Source organism: Phodopus roborovskii, unplaced genomic scaffold, assembly GCF_943737965.1.
Source record: "Phodopus roborovskii unplaced genomic scaffold, PHOROB, whole genome shotgun sequence".
NCBI lineage: Eukaryota > Metazoa > Chordata > Mammalia > Rodentia > Cricetidae > Phodopus > Phodopus roborovskii.
In genome coordinates this window covers 42183914-42203915 of record NW_026126480.1, presented here as the reverse complement: position 1 = coordinate 42203915, position 20002 = coordinate 42183914, and the positions used below count along the sequence as shown (strand labels likewise).

The window sequence follows — 20002 nt, the reverse complement described above, 5'->3', positions numbered from 1 at the left end:
AGGCCTACCATTGTAGACACAATATGGGGGCATTTGGTTTTATTTTACTGTACCTGTAGAGGTCTGTTTCTAGCCATCAATTTTTTTTCTTATTTTACATATCAATCCCTCTCCCTCCTTCCCTCCCATGTCCCCCGAGCCCCCTCTCTTCCCATTCCTCCCCCCCAACTCCACAGGGAGGGTGATGTCTTCCAGGAGGGATCATCAAAATCTGTCAGGTCATTTGGAGCAGGGTCTAGGCCCTTCCTCTTGCTAGGCTAAGGGAGTATCCCTCCATGGGGAATGGGGTCCCAAAGTCCTTTTGTGCACCAGGGATACATCCTGGTTCCACCGTCAGAGGTCCCTCAGACTGTGCAGGCCTTCTAGCTGAGACCCACTTTCAGAGGGTCTGAGTCGGTACAATGCTGGTTTCCTAGCTATCAGTCTGGAGGTCCATGAGCTCCCCCCTTGTTCATGTCATCTGTCTCTGTGTATTTCTGTAGCTTGGTCTTGACCCCTTTTGTTATCACTCCTCCCTTTTCGCAACTGGATTGCAGGAGTTAGGCTCGGTGTTTAGCTGTGGGTGTCTGCTTCTGTTTCATTCAGCTACTAGCCATCAATTCTTGAGACCCAAACACATTAAGTTCTCCTAAATGAGCTGTTTGTCAAAGTTAACTTCCGGTTCTGGGCATTTGACCTGGTTTTGGCACTTGGCATTCCTATGCTGACCTGGGCCTCAGCACTGCCTTCCTGCTAATTACTTGAAATTAATTTGACCTTTTTCTCAAAGAGGCATGCAGGAAGACTTTGTTGAGCTGGCATAATCAATTTCTCATCATTTCCCCTCAGCAGAGCTACGCGGGGTCTTCCTTTTGCTTGACCTACTAATTTCCCCAGCACATAATTTAAAGACTTGGTCATGAACTCAAAACAGAGCCAGGGAGAACCAGAGCTAAGGAGGCCAGGGCTGTGGATCATGGTGTGAGGATTACTTGTCTCCATGGGAACAACTCTTAGCTCAATTCCTTGACCTTACCTAACAGGTTTTCTCCCTGGGAGAACTACTCTGCTTCTACTCCCAGACATATGGTCCCAATGACAACCCCAAATTCTAGTCATCTCCCTGGAGAAATATTCAACACCTACTCCCCCCCCCCCAGCCCCAAAGTCCCAATGATAAACCAAACCAATGACAAAACCATTTGATTCTGTCAAAGCTCCAGGGGAGTCAGTGCATTTACTGGATTGACTTACACAGCATGGTGTGGGGGTGTGGGCGATACTGGTAGGAGCATGGGTACTGTTAAAGCGGCCACACTAGAAAACCTTGCATGGATGATGGTTTCCATAAAAGCACATAGGAGACCCTTTCTTTAGTTTTCCCCAAACCTCAGCTGCCCATAGCCTACCTAGATGACCTTAATCATGGAAGCAGCTGCAGGGCAGAGTCTATGCAGACTTCACATTCTGATTTTCTGTAACTACACAAATGATAATTATGAAGCAACTGCGTATCTCTTAAAATGCCTTTGCCATCAGACGAACGTGTTTGGAAGATGACACCTGCTAGAGTTGCTTTATAATTCCTACCCAATAGATGTTATTAACACCTCTTCAAGCATGTCCATGACAGCCTTGTGAATTGAATGCCATACAATTCAGGGTACAGCAAAGGCTGGGAGGCACTTGAGTTCCAGTGTCAAATGGTACAAAACTATTTCAGCTTATGGGGGCATCACCCATGCCCAGCAACCAGGTTCCAGACAGAGGAGTTTTGTTCTAAAAACGTTTTAAGGGAAAATGTGCCAATTGAAGATGATCCAGTTTGTTTGTTTGTTTGTTTTCTGAGTTTTTTCAGTATGTTCATTTAACTGGCATTTCAGAACTTCTGTGCTACTTGCTCAGACAAGATCTTTGAGATTGCCAGCTCCTCCCACAGAGTAAACAATATGGAAGAACTAAAGGCCACCCCAGGAATATAATTCTGTCACAACTCCTTTAAAATCCAGTCCCTTCCTTTGTAGTTCAAAACAAGACTACTGGGGAAGATTCAGCTGATAGGGTGTGTTTGCTTGCCAGGTCAACGGCTGGTTTTAGTGTTCTTTGATACTGTCAGAACTGTAAGTAGACTATGTATGAGTGTGTCAGCTCTCTGGGAACTGCAGTCCACCAGGCCCTGCCTGCCAATATGTATGTCATCACGCACAGGGACACCGATAGTGCCTGTCCATTCTGTTGTCTTCACATCTTACTGCCTGATAAATAAGGAATCTCGGTTCTCTAGACCCCTAACCTTACTCATAGTCTTAAAGGAGAAGAGAAGGGCAGTGTTTTGAAGTCCACCTCCAGTGTTTTGAAGTCCTAGAGGTTGCATTTTCAGCCTGCCGTTTTGTTGGCAGGTGCTAAGCCTAGTCTGGTTCAGTCTGGAAGCTTCTATGGGAAACACCCAGATTGGGAACACACTCTGGATACCCTGGAGTTTCCAGAACCAAATGCGTAGCATATTTTGATTTTCAGGGCACATTGGTCAGTTGCCCAGATGGGATGAAGAGCAGCTGACTGTTGGGGAGGACAGAAAGGAATCCTCCAGACACAGATGAAACATTGAATGCTGGTGATAGACGGGAACCAGAAGCAAGCCTTTGGCCCAAGCAGGCGTGATGAGGAAAGGGCTGGCAGACAAAGCTGGCAGGACAGGAAATGAGTTGGAGAAACTTTAAAGATGTCTTCCTATAAAATAAATGTCCAGAAGTGGTAAAAATGCATGCCTTTAGTTAAGTCCACATGCCTTAAGATGACACATATATGTTATTTTTTTTTTCAATGAAACCTTACCCATTTCAAAGGCCCATATTTTCTAATTCCCCAAATGTCAGCTCACTTAGAATCGGCCTATTATGCTCATTAACTTCAGAGGCAACTCCTTATAAGAAATTCCTAGAGCTATGATAAGAAATTAATTTAGCTGTTTTATTTGAAGCAGCTAAGACAGGAGCAGGGCCTCAGCATTTCCCTGCTCCCTGTTTCTGGCTCCAACAAGAAAGACATCCAATTATACATCCCAGTTACTGTGCAGCCAGAGGCAGCCAGAGAGCCCATCTTTCTCCTCCTCAGCCACTGAGGGTGATAGCAGGCTCTGTGTGAACTGTGCTCTGAGTGACAAGCTGTAGCCCTCTGTTTATCATTTTTATTTTTGTGTTGTCTATGTGTGTATTCATGAGTATGGGAGTATATCTATGTGTGAATATGCGAGTGTGAAAGTGTGTGTGTGTGTGTGTGTGTGTGTGTGTGTGTGTGTGTGTTCATATGGAGGCCAGAGCATATGCTCAGGTGTCATTTCTCAGTCACAAACAACATTTTTTTTGTTGTTATTGTAGAGACAGGGTCTCTCACTGGCTTGACAGCAGGGGTAGGCTGACTGGCCAGTGAGCCCCCAAAATTGTCTGTTCCTGTCTCTCAAGCATTGTGGTTGCAAATGTGTGCCATCATATTTGACTTTATTTTTTTTTTTCACATGGGTTCTGGTGATCAAACAGTTCCTAATGCTTCCAAGGCAGCACTCTACCCACTGAGCTATCTTTCCAGCCCTCTGTTTATTTTTATAAGTGATTATTATTTCTACTACAGATAAGATATGCTCAATACTTGAGTTCCAAGTGAGTGAGGCATTTTTCAAATGAAGCATGGTCTTGGCTTCTATGATGTGGAGTTGGAGTTCCATTTAGAAGGCAATTGAAGGCTGCTGAAGGTATTATATTTTTGAGGAGGTTTGAAAAGAGCATCATTGGAAGTAGACTAGGCTCTTAGATAATTTTTTTGTCCTTGAAAACATCCATTATGTCTCTCTCGGTTGCTTCAATCATGTCTCATTTATGAAAGGATTGTGGTCCCCAAATTTGTTCCCAGTGAGAAACAGAGTTCTTTAATGCAGGGCCTCTTGAGGTGATATTTCAACTAATGGCTGGCTTTGTGCTGTAGCTCTAGGCTTACACTATACTCTACCCCCTCTGCTTAGAACCCCCACCCTCTTTGGATCCAGCTCAAACTATGTACTGCACACACAAACCCCAGTACCTACTAATTGCCCTCTCCTGGGCAACAGGTGTCTTTTCCAGGAGCCACACTGACTCTTCTCCCCATATTCTTTATATTCTGTTCTTCATTCTCTCTGCTTTTTTTTTTTTTTTTGCCATGGTCCTAAGACCCTTCCACAGGTACCTAGTCAGTACAAATTGGTGGTCTCCTCTTCCATACCGATCCTCACCTTGTACTTTGCCTTTGGTCCAGAAGAGCCCTGTAACCCTGTCCCCAGAATGAGTCAGTTTCTAATCTTGCCTATGAGCCTGCTTATTATCACTCCATCTATCACATGATGGAAGAGACCCTTCAGATCTTGGCCTGAAGCTTCTTCTCCCCACTGTCACACTGAAGCAGATGGTACCAAGTTCCCAGTCCAGGGCCCTGATTGCTCTTTCTTTGATCTCCCAGACTCTGCCTCACCTTTTTATAAATCCTGTTTGTATCCTGGTTAAATGTTTGCTTTCTCAAGTGAACTTTCCATCCCAAAGAGGAGGGAGGCATGTGTCCTCCATACCCTAGTCTTCCCCAAAGCCCTCTAAAAGCTGGTGTGATGATACTCATGATAGTGGATCATGAGAGACAATTGTTGGATCAGCATCTTGATACAGGTGTTGCTGGTGTGACATCTGTGTTCTCTGCATCCTTTCTATATGGTTTCCTCATACCTCCATCTATTTTACATCTAACCTGCCTGAATCATTGTGTTCCCGGCTAGTGAGAAACCCTGTCTCAGAAATAAAACAAAACAAACAAACAAAGGTAGCTAGCACTGATTGATATCGGATTCCTCCACATGCACACAAGCATGTGCACCTGCCTGCGTGCATGCAGGTGCATGTGCACATGCACGCACGCACGCGCGCGTGCGCGCGCACACACACACACATTTACTGTTCTTAGAATATACAAGGAACAATTGTATTGCTCTTCTCAAGTATGTTCTTTTCCATCTCAGCCTCAGTTTTACACTTCTGAACATATTCAGAAACTATAGGTAGAACTTGAGTGTCCTTGAAAAATACAAGATATACTGAGAAATTTGAGTTTCAGAGAAACAGTATTTTTTTAGTACAGATGTGGTATTTGTGATGAGGGCTCAGGACCCTTTGAGAGAGTGAATGTCCAGGCAGGGTTGGTACTTAGGGATCACTAAGATCCAAGCTCAGGAAGCTTCCTGGGGTTTACTTTGACCATTCATTAATGAAGACTGTTATCCCTAAGGATAAACCCTTGATTCCTCAATTGTTATGATCTGTGACATCACCTTACAAAATGAATGCTCAGAACATTTCTATCATCCCCCTCAGGGTGCATATTTTCATATTTTGTCCCAGTCTCATCAGACGTGAGATGATACTAATAGTTTTCCTAGTATGTGCTACTCTGTATTATAGCTTCCCTTCTTTTATTTCCAAGGAAGATACTTGTATATTCCCACTGGCAATGACAGTACCATCCTAAGAGGTGATTTACAGTGAAAGACAGTATAAAGTATAAAGGTGGTTATGCCTTTTGGCATTGATGCCCTGTGCTCTCGACTGTTGCTTCAATACCTGTCTACTTCTCTCCCCGACAAGAGCATACACAAGTAACATAAGATAAAGCAACAAATCTTTTAAAATAAAGAGGTGAAATAAAGCTATCTGTGATCAAATGAGGATATTATGTTTCCTGTCCAATAGATTCAGCTATGAAAAGAATGTTTTCAGGTTGAACAAAAGCGATTCCAGATGGATGAACAGAACAACAGAAAGAGCATGAGGAAGCCAGGATGCTGGCAAACGCAACCCCATTGATGCCTTAAAACAGTAATAATAAGATGCTTAGGGAATTGCTTTAAAACAACAATAACAAGATGTTTAGAGGTTTGCAACATATGGAAATGAGATATATGAGCCCTGGGAAAGAAGGAAAAAGGCGGTTAAACTGTTGTAATTGTGTTGCTTGTTGAAGGCAGTAAAGATGCTAGCAGAAGATGCACTGTAATGTCTCCCATGTTTATTCTAAGCTCTCATATAAGCACCAAGTGGATAATCTAACTATATCTTTCATGAAGCCATTGCAAAATTATGATAAATAATACCTTTACTTTTTTTTAAAAAAAAGAAAAAATCTTGGCTTTAATCCCAGCACTCAAGGAAGAAGCAAGCATATCTTTGATTTTTTTGGCCAAACTGCCTATATAGTGAGATCCTGTCTTAAAAAAAAGAAAAAGAAAGAAAAATAGAAGAAAGTCCTAATAGACAAGAAAGTAAGCAAAATGTAGACTGAGCCCTAAATCTGCCAATAATTTCAGTGAAATTTCATGAACAACTTTAAAACAAGAAATTTGAGGATGAAATTAAGACTCCAAATTTGTAAGACATGTACTATATACACATACATATATATATGTGTGTATATATGTACACACATATACACATACATATTTAATATAATACATGTGAAATATGTCAATAGCTAAAGAAACTTCTATAGAAAACAGTGAAAGGATGGATACACACACACACACACACACACACACACACACACACACACACACATGCAAATATATACACCTGTATAGTAGATGCTAACTTTGATTAAGATCTGACCATTTCTGTCTTAGTCAATGTCCTATTGCTATGAAAAGTCAACCATGACCACAGCAATTCTTATAAATGAAACCATTTAATTGGGGCTTGCTTACAGTTTCAGAGGGTTAGTCCATTGTCCTTTTGGTGGGGAGTTTGGCAACATTTATCTTTAATCTCAAATGAAATTTGAAGTAATTAAATTGGTGGAACTAAAAGGAGAGATAAAGTAGACAGGCTCTCCGTGGAGATTTCTGTTAAGTTAATAGCTTAATGTGATAATACAGATTTGGTATACCATGTTAATGAGGGTAAATGTAGCTATTATTCTTATATGTTCCAAGTGTGAACACCACCTTGGAAAATAATTTGGAAATTTCTTAGAAAGTTCAACACATATTTGCTATGTGCAACTGGAGTTCACTCATTAGTATTTTTCCTAAGCAAAATAAACATGTCTAATACATTGTGAAAAATGGGTGAATGAATGTCCTGGCATCATTAAAGAAAGTATGGCTGAGGAAGGCGTCTGAACTTCCAAGATAACCCTTACACTTACAGATTACTATCAGTTCTAATCACTATGGTGGGAGAATTTGAGAGAATTTTTAGCCTGGAATCCTTGCCCATTCACACATGGTCAGTGTTGTAGTCACCATGGCAATGGTCTGACAGTCAGGAAATGCAAAATGTTATGAATCAAGAAATCAAGCCAATATGATTGTTCTTAAAGCTGATTTACAGTGATGCCAGTATTCAAACACATCTTTCCTTCCTCACCCCCTGGTCTTGCAAATCAAGGTTGCGCCTTCTAATGTAAGGCCTTCTGATGGCCCAAAACAGCCTTTCTTGAGAAATGGCCTCTTGCGTACTGTTAGATCTCTCTGTCCTGTCTTCTTTCTCATTGGATCTCAGCAACTATTTGGCTATTCCCACTGCTCATGCAAGACCAACTTAGCTGGAGGAAAATGGTGGCTAGACCCTGGAGAGCCATGCAGGTCTGTCTGTACTTTTCCTGTGAGATGACAGCAGCAAGGACACAGCCGTTGCTATGTTAGTGACACACATAGCTCAGCAGAATCAACTATAACACTGAAAGGATGGTGACCTCTAATGACAAATGGGATGTCCCAGCCTACTCATGTAAAGGAATTTCTGCTTACTGAAACAGATGGGGCTCACAATGTGTGCGGAGAAACACTAACTTCATGGGCAGGGGATGTAATTCAAGTGGGAAGAATATTTACCTAATATCCTGAAGTCCTAGGTTCAATCCCTAGTACCATATAAACCAGACGTCATGATGTGTGCTTGTAATCCCAGCACTCAGAAAGTGGAGTCAGGAGGGCCAAAAGTTCAAGGCCATCCTTAGCAACATGATAAGTTCAAGGCCAGCCTGGGGAACATAAGACTGTCTGAAAAAGAACAACATAAGCATTAATCTCTCATTTGCTAAAGTGATTAACGCATCAGGTACCAGAAGGATTTTTCTATCCTTCTGTGTCCTATTTCCCAAGTATTGGAGTGCTCGTAGGCATCCAGACTCCCGCTTTGTCCCATTCTTAGATTACAGTCTTCTCTCCTTCACATCCAGGCTGATCCTCACCCATGCTCATTTGTTCCCCTCTGGAAGCCACCTCTTTTCCTGAGTCATTATGTCTGTGCCCAAGTAGTAGAAATTAGATGAGACAGAATTTACTGTGTTAAGAGCACAAGTCAAGTGCACATGGTTTGGCTTCACTGTGTGAGGATGTGGTCTGTGACAGTCTAGGAGCCCAGCCCTTTTCTTTCTAAATGTTGTTTTCCAGCAGTGAGCTATAATCCAGGGTGATGAAGTGTCATTTTTGAGAACAACCGAGTATAAATCATCTTGTCTGATGTTTATGGAGATCACTCCAGGCTCTTAGTCCTCTCCTTCTCTTCCACCCTTCTGTACCTCAGACACCCTCCTACTCATTATCTAAGCATGCTCACCCCCAGCAAGGGGTGAATTCTTTCCATCTCTCCACGTTCTTTCTTCTCATGATCATTTGTTTTGCTGAAACCCGTTTATCATATTCAAAATATCATAAAAGACCAATTACTTTCTTTTTAAAAAATGCTGATTTTTCCACTTTTGGTCCAAACTCCTTGAGCTCACTCACAAAAAGAAGAGACCAAGACTGCATCTGTGATTGCCGCAGGGATGAGCTAGTGAGAGAAGGAAGGTCTAAAGGCTAAGCAGTCCATTTGCAGAGTCTGGCACCAAAGCATACTCATTCTCTCTGAATGGACAAAGCATAGTGGGGGTGAGTGTAGAGTCTAAGGAACAATAAGAGAATTAAGCCAAATGATTATTTGACTTAAGCATGGGAGTTGGACAGCTCCAGGGATCCCTGTGGAGAACACACTACAGATTGTTGCTTCTCCAGAGAATGTTGAAACTTTAGATAAGCTCAGGATGTTTTTGTACACGATTTGGAACTGAGAATTTCTCTCAACTGGCTCAAGCTGTTTCATGGTCATGATACATGCTACCCATACATGTTTATTTCATTTGAAAAGGATTAAGTAATTAGCCCCCATCACAGGGAACAAACTGATTCTAGGAGGCAAGAGTGTTAGCTGTGTCAAGTTAGGGAGAACACAAGGGAGAGCTTGCAAGCCATGAAGTCTGCATTTTGGTGGGAGGAGAGTGGACAATATGGTGTTCGTCTTCTGTATATTTCTCAGGGGACTTATGTCTTTCCTTGGCTCAGAATTAAGTACAACCTTGATGACTGTCCTCAAGGCTCTCGCCAACTAGTCACACCCTACAAGTTGTAACCTCATATAAACATACCCCTCTCTAAGAAATCTACCAGCCAACTACAATAACCATCATTCTGCCAGTCGTGTTCCTCATTCTACCCCCTAGTGTTTTCACTTTTAACTTGGATACACGATTTTCATTCTCTCCCACTGACATACCCCACTGTCCCTTTCCATGAGACATGAAGAGGAATCTCTTTTAGATCAAGTGTGTCTCATGCCATTAATTTAAGTACATTCACCCTGACATGTGTTGAATATCTTTACAGTTTGGTATGTTCCTCCCCAACTCAAAGGTGGTCTTCAAAAGTACATAACACATCTGCTTGCAGATGTAAATAAAATAGTAAGAATGGAAGCTGTGAAAGCTGGAGTACTCTTAGCATTCACTGAGTTATAGACCATCTGGTTGAACACAGCTATTTAAGAAGGAAACTGAAGCTGGATTTTACCCAATGTGGCACTGGTAACATGTGGGCTGGATCATTCTTTTCTCGTGGCAGGTAGGGCTTCTACTGGCTTTGTAGGATAGCAGTATGATGGTTAGCTTCCAAACTTGAAACAACCTAGAATCACTTGGAAAGAAAGTCTTAGTGAAGAATTGTTTGCATTGGGTTGATCTGTAGTCATGGCTGTGGGGGACTGTCTTCATTAAACTAATTGATATAGGTAGGAAGATCCAGTCCACTGTAGGCAACACCATCCCATAGGCAAGGAGTCCAGAACTGTGTAAAAGTGGAAAGAGCAGTTCCTGTCAGAGGGCACAAGATTTTAAGAACCCAGCCCAGCCTGAGGCATGTATGGGTTGTGGGGTGGGGTGAGATGGACATTGTCAGTACCATTTCTTAGCTGCTCACCTATCTGGTTCCTGGTTCCATGTCTAAGCTGTACAGATGCCTTCAGCAGAACAGTCATTCCCAAATTCTGGGCTTAACATGATTAGCTTTCCTTCTCAAGCTGGATCATAGTCCTACAGGCCTTTATTAACATATTAATTCTCCATTGCTTTCAAACATCATCTAAAATGCCCCTCCCTCATATCTGTTTTTAAGGAGAGAAGGAAGGGGGGTTCAAATATCTAATGGTCAGGGTCGTCCTCCAACCATCTTTTTAAAGCAATGGGCATCATGCTATAGTTTCCTGTTTGTTTTTGTAACCATCCCATGGTTACACACATACAGGTATGTTCCAACTGTTCACTATGAAGTAGGCCAAGTGTTTTGCAGCTTCTATCTCTGCCTTCTCTAGGTTATATCCCTAGATGAATTCTTAAGAGTGGAATTGTTGACTCAAAGCCATGTGCATTTCTACAGAATATGATAACAATTTCCAGATTGCCCCATGGAAGGCTGGGCCAGCTCACACTTCTACCAGCTGTGCATGGAAATTCCTGTTTCTTGGCTTCCCACCAACACTGGCATTTCATACTTTAATAAATCTGGCATGGCCCTGGGTAGCTACCAGGTTGGCTAGAGGAATTACAGTGGTAAAAGATCTCAATAGTTTGAACCTGTGGGTTACAACTTGCAGGATAAATCTATAGGCAAAGTGACAAAGTCTGTGGTCTACTAAAAAGCCTGTGAGAAAGTCTAGTGTGGGGAGATCTGAAACAATAGCAAGTCCTATGAAACAATATCAGGTCCTAGCAACAATAGCAAGTCCTATGGAACAGTAGCAGGTCCTGTGAAACAATATCAGGTCCTATGGAACAAAAAACAGCAGGTCCTATGGAAGAGTAACAGGTCGTGTGGAACAGTAACAGATCCTATGAAGCAGTGGGTCACAAAAGCTGAGCCAGTGCTCTCTGGGATTGAATTTATGGACCCAGAGGGCACAGGTCAAAGGGGAAATGGGGTTTTCTGGGCTCTAAATTAGGTGGCTCATATCATAACTAGTCTAAGTGTTGCTACATTGTAAGTATAACCTGCATATTTGACCGGCTTCCTGAGCCAGTGTAGACTTATGGTCAGACAATTACAAACCCCAATGAAATCCACTGAAGGAATGAAAAAGTGTGGCCCCACAGATAGGTTTGGGGAAGGAGGTAATGACTTAGGATCATTTTAATGTTAACTACACATTAAAAGAAGTTAAAATAAGAAATAGGGCATTGTACACCAAACATAAAAAATATTTTCAGCCTGTACTTGGTTCCCAGCAATTCCCACACAGGGGTGTGGGGGGAGCATCAGTCTGTTATTCTCCAGGTCCAGCCTTTCAAGCTCTCAACTGCTGGGAATTGATGGGTCAAAGAAGAGAAAGTGTGTGTGTGTGTGTGTGTGCGCATGTGCGTGTGTGTGCGTGGATGTTTATGTGTAAATATGTGAATTCATTTATGTGTTTGTCTGCAAGCATGAGTGTATATGGAGTATATGTATGCATACATGAGCATGTAATCAAATGCACATGTATGCATACATGTGTACATATGTATGTATGTGTGAATCTGTTCATGTGCATACATATATATTCATATGTATATGCATGTGCATGTGTGTGCATGCATTTGTATTGTATACACATGTGTATTATGCATACATGCATGTGAATGCATGTATACATGTGTACAAATGTGCATGCACATGTATCTTTGTGCACATATATGTATGTGTGTACTCATGCATGTATATGATATGTTTGCACGTGTGTAAATATGTTTTTGTATGCTTACATATATGAGTGCAGTCGAGTATGTGTGTGCATGTGTGCATTTGTGTGTGTCTCTGCTGTTCAACACTTCATCACTACATATCTTTGCTCATCTCCTGCCTACTCTATGTCCATTATTTGTTTTCATTGTTTTGATTTGGTTTTCTTTATTAACAGCACGAACCCTGTGCAGGTGGAATGGTGGCAGGGGAGTGTGGGTTCTTGCTGGGAAGACAGGAAGTCCTTATGTGGGAAGGGTCTTTACTCACTGAGCCACCTCTCTGGCACATAAACTTGACTTTTAGTTGACTAATCTTTGAACATTTTTACTGAGCATGATATATTTCAGTACAGGAAATATAGCCAATATATTTTTAGTATATTACCATATATCCCACTGTGTTATGGTTAATCCAAGACATTAGGGCAAATGTTTCATCACCCAAGCTTTGGTCATTTCTTTGTTATGGGAACATTCAAAACCCTCTCTTGCAGCCATTTTGAATATATGGTACAATATTGTTTGATTTGGGGTCAAGGACTGCAAAGACAAATGCACTCATAGGCCCAGCTAGTGTTGCAAGGATGGTGAAGGGGCCAGGCCTGAGGTTATAGACAGCACCAGTCCCTGGGCCAGGATCTGGAACAGTATAAAAGGAGTGAGTGAGGTGAGCATGAGCACTTAACTGCTCTCTGCTTCTTGTCTGTGCATACAGTGGGACCAGTTCCTGCTGCTGTGACTTTCTCTCCATGATATAACCTCAAAAATATGCGAGCCAAATAAGTGAGCCAGAACAAGCCCTTGATGCTTTACGTTGCTTTTGTCGAGATATTTAATCATGGTAACAAGCAAAGACAGCAGTTTAGATGGACTGAATGTATCTTCATTTTACAATAGTCTCAACTGTAAGTTTATCGGGACATAACCTAGCCACAGATGGAAGGACAACCATATAGGGCTGAGTGGGAGATGGTAGCCCTGGAGGTGGGGTGTGATGAGGACCATGTAAGAGCAGATAATTTCAGATAGACCACAGAAAGAATCACAGAACTCAAGTCAATATAGATCTTAGAGGAGGATGGCGTGTCATAGCAGCAGTGTGGCCCCAAAGGAGGGTGGTTATAAGAGCAAGCAGGGGCCACAAGATGAGTAGTGGCCTTGGAGATGTTTGGAGGAGGTGTGAGTTTTAAACACTGAAACATTGTGGTTGCTGATGAAAGTGCCATAGGACAGGGCTTTCTGGACACATGTCAGGCCTAGGAGAGGAAGGGGACCTGAAGACCTGATATAGAACACCTTCATAAAGAGCAAAGGCCCCGTGTGTAGCACTGGCCTTTGAGTCCATCAGTGTTTTAAGAGGAAGAGTTTTCATTTAATGACAGATGTGATAGAAGGGTCTCTCTGTCCCACGACTTAGCTGGGTTGGAGCTGGAACTCTGCCATAAAGAAAACTGAAAGGCCATCCAACCTAGGGAAATAAGAGGCCACATAGAGATCTCATACCTAGAGGTGCTGAAACCTGTACTCTTCCTGAGTCTCAAGTCCTCAGGGCTGAACCTAGGACTACATCCACTCCCACACCTATCCATTCTCCCGATTCCAGAGGTTCTCCTCTGCCAGCATCAGCCTGCACCCTCTCTCCTCGTCTTCTGGTTCTTTTTATCTCCATATTCAGAAGTTCAAATACTCAAGAAACAACTGACAGGCAAGCAAAGGGCAAAGCTGGTGACACTCATACTTCATGTCTGAGTACCAAGACGTGTATTCTCTTCACAAGGTCTGTTTGAAGCTTGGGGGTTGAGCTTTCATGGCACAGTTAGAATGGGTTTACAAAAACTTAGCAATTAGCCTTAATCCTGTTTGTAATAGACATTATTTGCACTTGGCTTTGCTGAATCCACAGCAACTTGGCAGTGCCACCGTGATCGATAGTGGCTCCCTTTAAAGGGCTTCTTTTATTCTGCTAATATTTATTTGAAAGCAATTGCAGTGATGCTTGGTAAATGGTTCTTGGTCAACATGAGTGAGGTACATTCACGCTAGAAGACAGCTTGCCTGCAAACAAACTAGCAACTTAAGCTATTAACTTCCTTTGAATGACAGGTTTGAAATGGTGTTGCTGAGGGGAAAAACAAAGCAGAGTGTGAATGTTTGCAGACATCAAATTAGTTAGATAAATGAACTTTGAATAGGAAACCAAGCTTTCTGGTTAATACACACAGTGCATGCTGTGTTTTTGGAAGGGAATTTTAATGCCATGATTGTATCTGTACACCATTGGAAGTATTACCTTTAAGCTATTTCAAACCAAGGTGAAACTTAGTGGTTATGTTGCACTGTATCCACAAAAGTTTTTTATTTGCTTCTGTCTGCATCTGTGATGGCCTCACATACAGATTACTTAAAATCATCTTCCCATGTGTAAGAAAGGAGGAAGCTAACTTGTTTCCAGCCATCAATCCAGGATTGGCCTGAAGCCTGACTCATAAATAGACCCTCAATTAGTAAACATATAACATTGCTTTATGAAAATTTAAAGAAAAACAATTTATGATAGCCATTTAGATCTAAATACAAAAAGATTGTAAAAAAGAGCCTCATCTGGATAAACTGCAATAAATAATTAGTGAAATTGTGTCTCCCTGCTGTCACGCTTGGAAGTTTCATTTGCTATTGGGTTTCTATGAGGAAGACACATTCCCATTTCATCAAGCAGGATGGTTTACAAATTGACATTTTACCTCTCAGATCTTACTGCAATCTTCTTAATGATGTCAGTTTTGAATGTTTCTGTAAAAAACGGCCTTGGCATAGGTTACTTAAAACAGTGTCTGTTTCTTATCTCCCAGTTTACTGACCTGAAGTCCAGTAAGTGGAATGAGGCTTGACTCCAAATCCCAACAAGATAAAGAAGGCAGCTCAGCCAGCTTGCATTTTGGAGACACGAAGGCAGGATCCCTTTCTGCTCCTTAGAGGTGTAGCAGAATCTGTTCTTTGTGGCTTGGGGCCAAAGTTTGTAAAATTTTTTCCCCATCTTCAAAGTGAGCAAGTCAAGCCTGCAGAGGCGGCTCTGTCCATAAATTACTCATTCTGCAATCATGAGTTTGCTTCTCGGGTCCTCTGGGACGTCACAGCAGAGAAGCTAGAGGCAGCTGGATATGTTGTATCCACAGTCAAGAACCAGAGAGCAATGAATGCTTGTGCTCATCTTGCTTGCTCCTTTTATTATATGGTCCCAGGTCCTAGCCCAGGGAATAGTGCTACCCACAGTGGGCACTTACCATCTCAATTAATCTTATCAGTAACCACACAGACATGTGTGTAGAGGTACTTACTTGTAATTTCAGTGCTGGAGAGGTAAAAACAAGAGGGCTTGCTGGCCACTAAGCCTAGTCTAATAAGTGAGCTCCAGGTCAACAAAGAGAACAAACACTGTCTCAAAAACAAACAAAACAAAACAAGGTGTATGGCACCTGGGGGAACTACACCAAGGTTTACTTCTGGCCTCCACATGCCCATGTGTACATTTTCACAAATACCTGCATGTGTGTCACTCACACATATGCTCTCCAGAGGCAGAAGTGAGCTGCAAAGCTATAGTGTGTCTTAGGCCACAAAATGAAGTGAGGGAGACTTCCCAATAAAATTAATGAACCCACTATTAGAAAGTAAAACTAAAACTCTCATTTCATATGTTTATATGTGTGTATGTTTTTGCATGTGTGCACACGCATGCATGCATACATGCGCACACAAGTGCACATGTTGACAGTGCTAGGTGTCCAACTCAGGGCCTTACACAAGTGAGGTAACTACTGTACCCTTGTGAGACAATTCCAGAACCTTATGTGTCCACCAAAAGCAGCTTTTACTATGGAGAGTTTGTGATCTGCTAACAGCTGGACACATACATGCCTTGCTAATACCAATTTTCCACTGCAAAAATAAAGATCACCAACTCATGGATAAAAATCACTTTCACTTATGTAATAACTAATAGGCCCCAAGCCAGCGACCTCCCATGATGGTACTGCAGTGCCCTAATTCCTCACTGTGCTGTCCTGCATTCATTCAGTCTTGCCTTTGCATTCCGTGATGTGCAGAACTCACAGGCTGTAGAGTTAACGTGCTAATATTAAAGTGGTAATCAAGATGCCTCTAAATATTCATAGCAATAAATGGCTCCCTTGTGCCCCATGAACACCAGGGCTGCAGTCTGAAGCATTTATTTAGTGCTGGAGAGGGATTTGGTTATTCCTGAGTTCCCTTGAATGCAATATTTTAATTTGTTGTTATGCCTGAAAAACGCGATCCCCCTGACCTTCCAGCATGGATGGTTCAGATGGATGGCTTTGGCTCTGAATGTGTCATTTGGAGAGAGTGACCTCAGGGCTGTGATGGGAATGGACATGGCTATTGAAGGTGATTCTCTGCTCCTGCAAAACCTGGTGCCAAGCCACTGTCACATGGCCTCAGCTTCAAGGTCAGGGTCAGATTTTTCTAAGTCATTGAAAATTGTGTCTGTCTGTGTGTGTGTGTGTGTGTGTGTGTGTGTGTGTGTGTGTGTGTGTGTGTGTGTGTGTGGTTGTATGTGTATGGTGGTGGTGTATAGTGCATGCACACTGTGGAAGGGAGGAAAGAAAGAATGATAATTTTTATTTGTGACTTACTGACCTTTGTTTTCCAGTAGAAAATTGATATTAGCAAGCAAGTGTCCACCCTGAGCAGCACAGCACACACTACATGGTAAAATCTATCACTGACATGTATGTAAAGGGCTGGGGATGTAGCTCAGGGGTAGGAAGCGTGAACTAGAATTTCACAGAGAGCAGTATCACATGTTCCAATAGTCAAACATTCTCTGCCTGTCACTAATGGTGGAAACTAAAGGCTCAGGCTATGGATGGATCATCAGATAAGGTGCTTACATATAAGCCAGAGGACCTGAGTTTAAGACCTAGAATCCATGTGATGGAAGATGAGAGCCAATTCTGGCAAGCTGACCTCCGACCTTCACATTGGTGTCATGGCACAGACTCCCCCCCCCAAAAAAAAACAAATAAATGTGAAACTTTTAAAACAAATAAATCCAGGGACTGGAGAGATGGCTCAGAGGTTAAGAGCACTGACTACTCTTCCAGAGGTCCTGAGTTCAATTCCCAGCAACCACATAGTGGCTTACAACCATCTGTAATGAGATCTGCTGCCCTCTTCTGGCCTGCAAGGGATACATGCAGACAGAATGTTGTATACATAATAAATAAATAAATCTTTTAAAAAAATAAAACAAATAAATCCTAACAATATTCACTTTTATACTTAACAAATTTTCTTGCCTGACCTTTTTTTGGGGGGTCAGATATCTATAAAGTTGTGGAGTATCAGAAAAATATATCCAGTAACTGAGAGAATGTAGTCTATTAATAGATTAGAAACAGTAAATTCCCAATGAAGGCAGATAGACAAACCCCACCACCGACAGAACCTATTTAGTTTCAGACATGACACAGATGTGTAAAGTCATGTACAAAGAGATAGGTGATCAGAAAAAAAAGTCAGTGAGCATCTATTTACATGAATGTGGAAATAGAAATTGTTCATACAACAGAATATTGTAAACTTATGAGAATGAACAACACATGGAACAAACAACCCTTACACATATGAATCTACAGGTATAAGATTAAGCAGAACCAGCTGAGTCATAGAGGAATGGGCTGGGTATGAGGCTGAAGCTCAAAACTGGACAAAACCAGAGGTTTATTTAGAAATAGGCACAGTGGGAATAAATTATAAAGGAAATCAATATGTTAATGAACATTAATTAGTGATTAGTAGCTTCAGGATAACAATTTCCTCTGGTAAGGAATGAGTGGGATGTAAGCATGGAGAAAGGATGTTGAGGACTGATTTACGTCCTGGCCCTGCCAGATCTATGTGCTGAAGCCCTAACCCTAACCTCGGCCTGTGGAACATCTGGGGGCCTTTAAGAGGCTGCCTGGGTAAACTGAGTTCATAGGCTACAGTAATGACCTTCCCATCACTGTGCCCAAACTACCTCAGAGACTATATTAGGAAAGAGAAGATCAGTTCTGCTCATGTCTTCTGTCTTCATGGCAGGGAATGAATACTGTGGTGGTCTGGGTAGACCTGAACTTCATATAATGAAAGTAACTGAGCAAGCCAGGAGAAGTAAGCAAGTAGGTAGCACTCCTCAAGCACTCCTCTGCTTGAGTTCCTGCCTTGGCCTCCCTCAATGATGGACTGTAACCTGTAGGACAAATAGGCCCCCTCCTCCCCAGGTGTCTTTTGGTAATAGTGTTTACTATAGCATCAAAAAAGCAAATTAGAAAATGGGCTTTCTACAATTCTGGGAATAATCTGTATATTTCCATTTGTGTAGTATGTACCCTATAATTATTTTATTGTTTTGAAAAGAAACATTGATGTACTTTACTTATTTGCTTAAAGGTACTTTCCTCAGTTTAAAAGATAAAATTATAGCTACTGTCTAAACATCTTTGGCATATTGATTAGCATTTGATTGATTGGCTCAACAAATATAGTTCTTTGTACATCCAACAAAGGATGTAATTCTATTAGGTGATTCATCAATATGTCATCTTAAGAAGACGAATGCCAGGCTTTAAGGTCTTCAGTCAATAACAATTAGGAAAATGGATGTAAGCAGGTTTTTTAACCAAAATGGCCAGTCAGTGGGTGGATTGGGATGGATGTATCTCTCCCTTTTCTCCTTCTACTGGATTATTTTTTTGTACCACCCAGACCTTTCCTAATATACTAAGGTATTTTGAAGTGGTTGTCAACTTGATACGATCTAGAATCACCTTGGAGACAAGTGTCTGGACATATCTGTGAGAGATTGTTTACAGTAGGTTCACTGAGGTAGGAAGCCCCAACCTAAATGTGGGCAGCACCATCCCCAGGACTGGGCTGCATCCACAGATATGTGAGTAAATGGGTTAGAGGAGTGAAGCAGGGGAGGATGGTAGTAGAGCAAAAGGAAGAGAGGTCTGCAGAGCCATTTCTCTAGCATGGACAGATTCCTTCCTTCACTCCCTACCTGTTATTTACCCAGCACTCCTGCTGTCATTGTAAAGAAGCACAAACCAACACACTGATCACAAGTAGTATGAGTCCCCTTCCATTTAAGGGATAAAGGACAGAGTAGCAGGAGATTGGTGGTGAGGTCATGCTTCTTCTAATAGACAACTTCTAAGCTGAGTCCAGTAGACAGGGAATGCACCCCAGGTAGAGAAGCCAGCACATGCAAATTCTCAGGGCAGCAAGACAACTCTGGTGCTCCAAGGGCAGGCAGAGCCAGGAACTACAGTCAGGTAAGGAGGGAGGAGGGCAGTGTAGGCCTGTTATGGAGAGGATATGGGAAACCATAGGCTGAGTTCAAATCCTGGTATCTTATCAGTGGGGTAGGAAAGGAGCACAGGGTCATGCAAGGCTGAAGGTGTGAGTGTCCTTCCACTGTTGGAGAATGGATGGGAAGAAAGGAAAGGTAAACCCAGGAGAACCTGGTTCAAAGAGTTTACAGGAGAAAGGCATGTGTTCAGGGAAGTTGCCTGCCGGTTGAACAGGAATGGGGTGGAGAGAAGGATGGGAGGGAGTCGCTGTTCTGTGGGACTGTTCATGCATTCACTAGTGGCGGGGGGGGGGCAGAGGAGGGCCAGGGAGCCTGGGGGGAAGACTTCAGGGTTTTCTGCCACGAGCAGGTAAAAAATAGAGGTGCTCTTTGGGCAGTTGGGGAAGATCAAGGAAAGGGAGGATGGGATGGACAGGATCTGTGGTCAGAGCTAAGGGTCCAAAGGAAGAATAGTCAAAGGAAAAGAGTATAAAGGCCACAGCAGGGCCAAGAGTCCCATTTTTTTTTTTTTTTTAATTCTATCACCCTGGTCCT

The 20002-nt window shown here is 42.3% G+C and overlaps 1 protein-coding gene across 1 annotated transcript in view; it reads left to right on the top strand.

Moving 5' to 3' along the window:
- Positions 1-20002, top strand: part of Adam12 (ADAM metallopeptidase domain 12) — a 293978-nt gene that overhangs the window by 56852 nt on the left and 217124 nt on the right. The gene's annotated exons all lie outside the window — the stretch shown is intronic.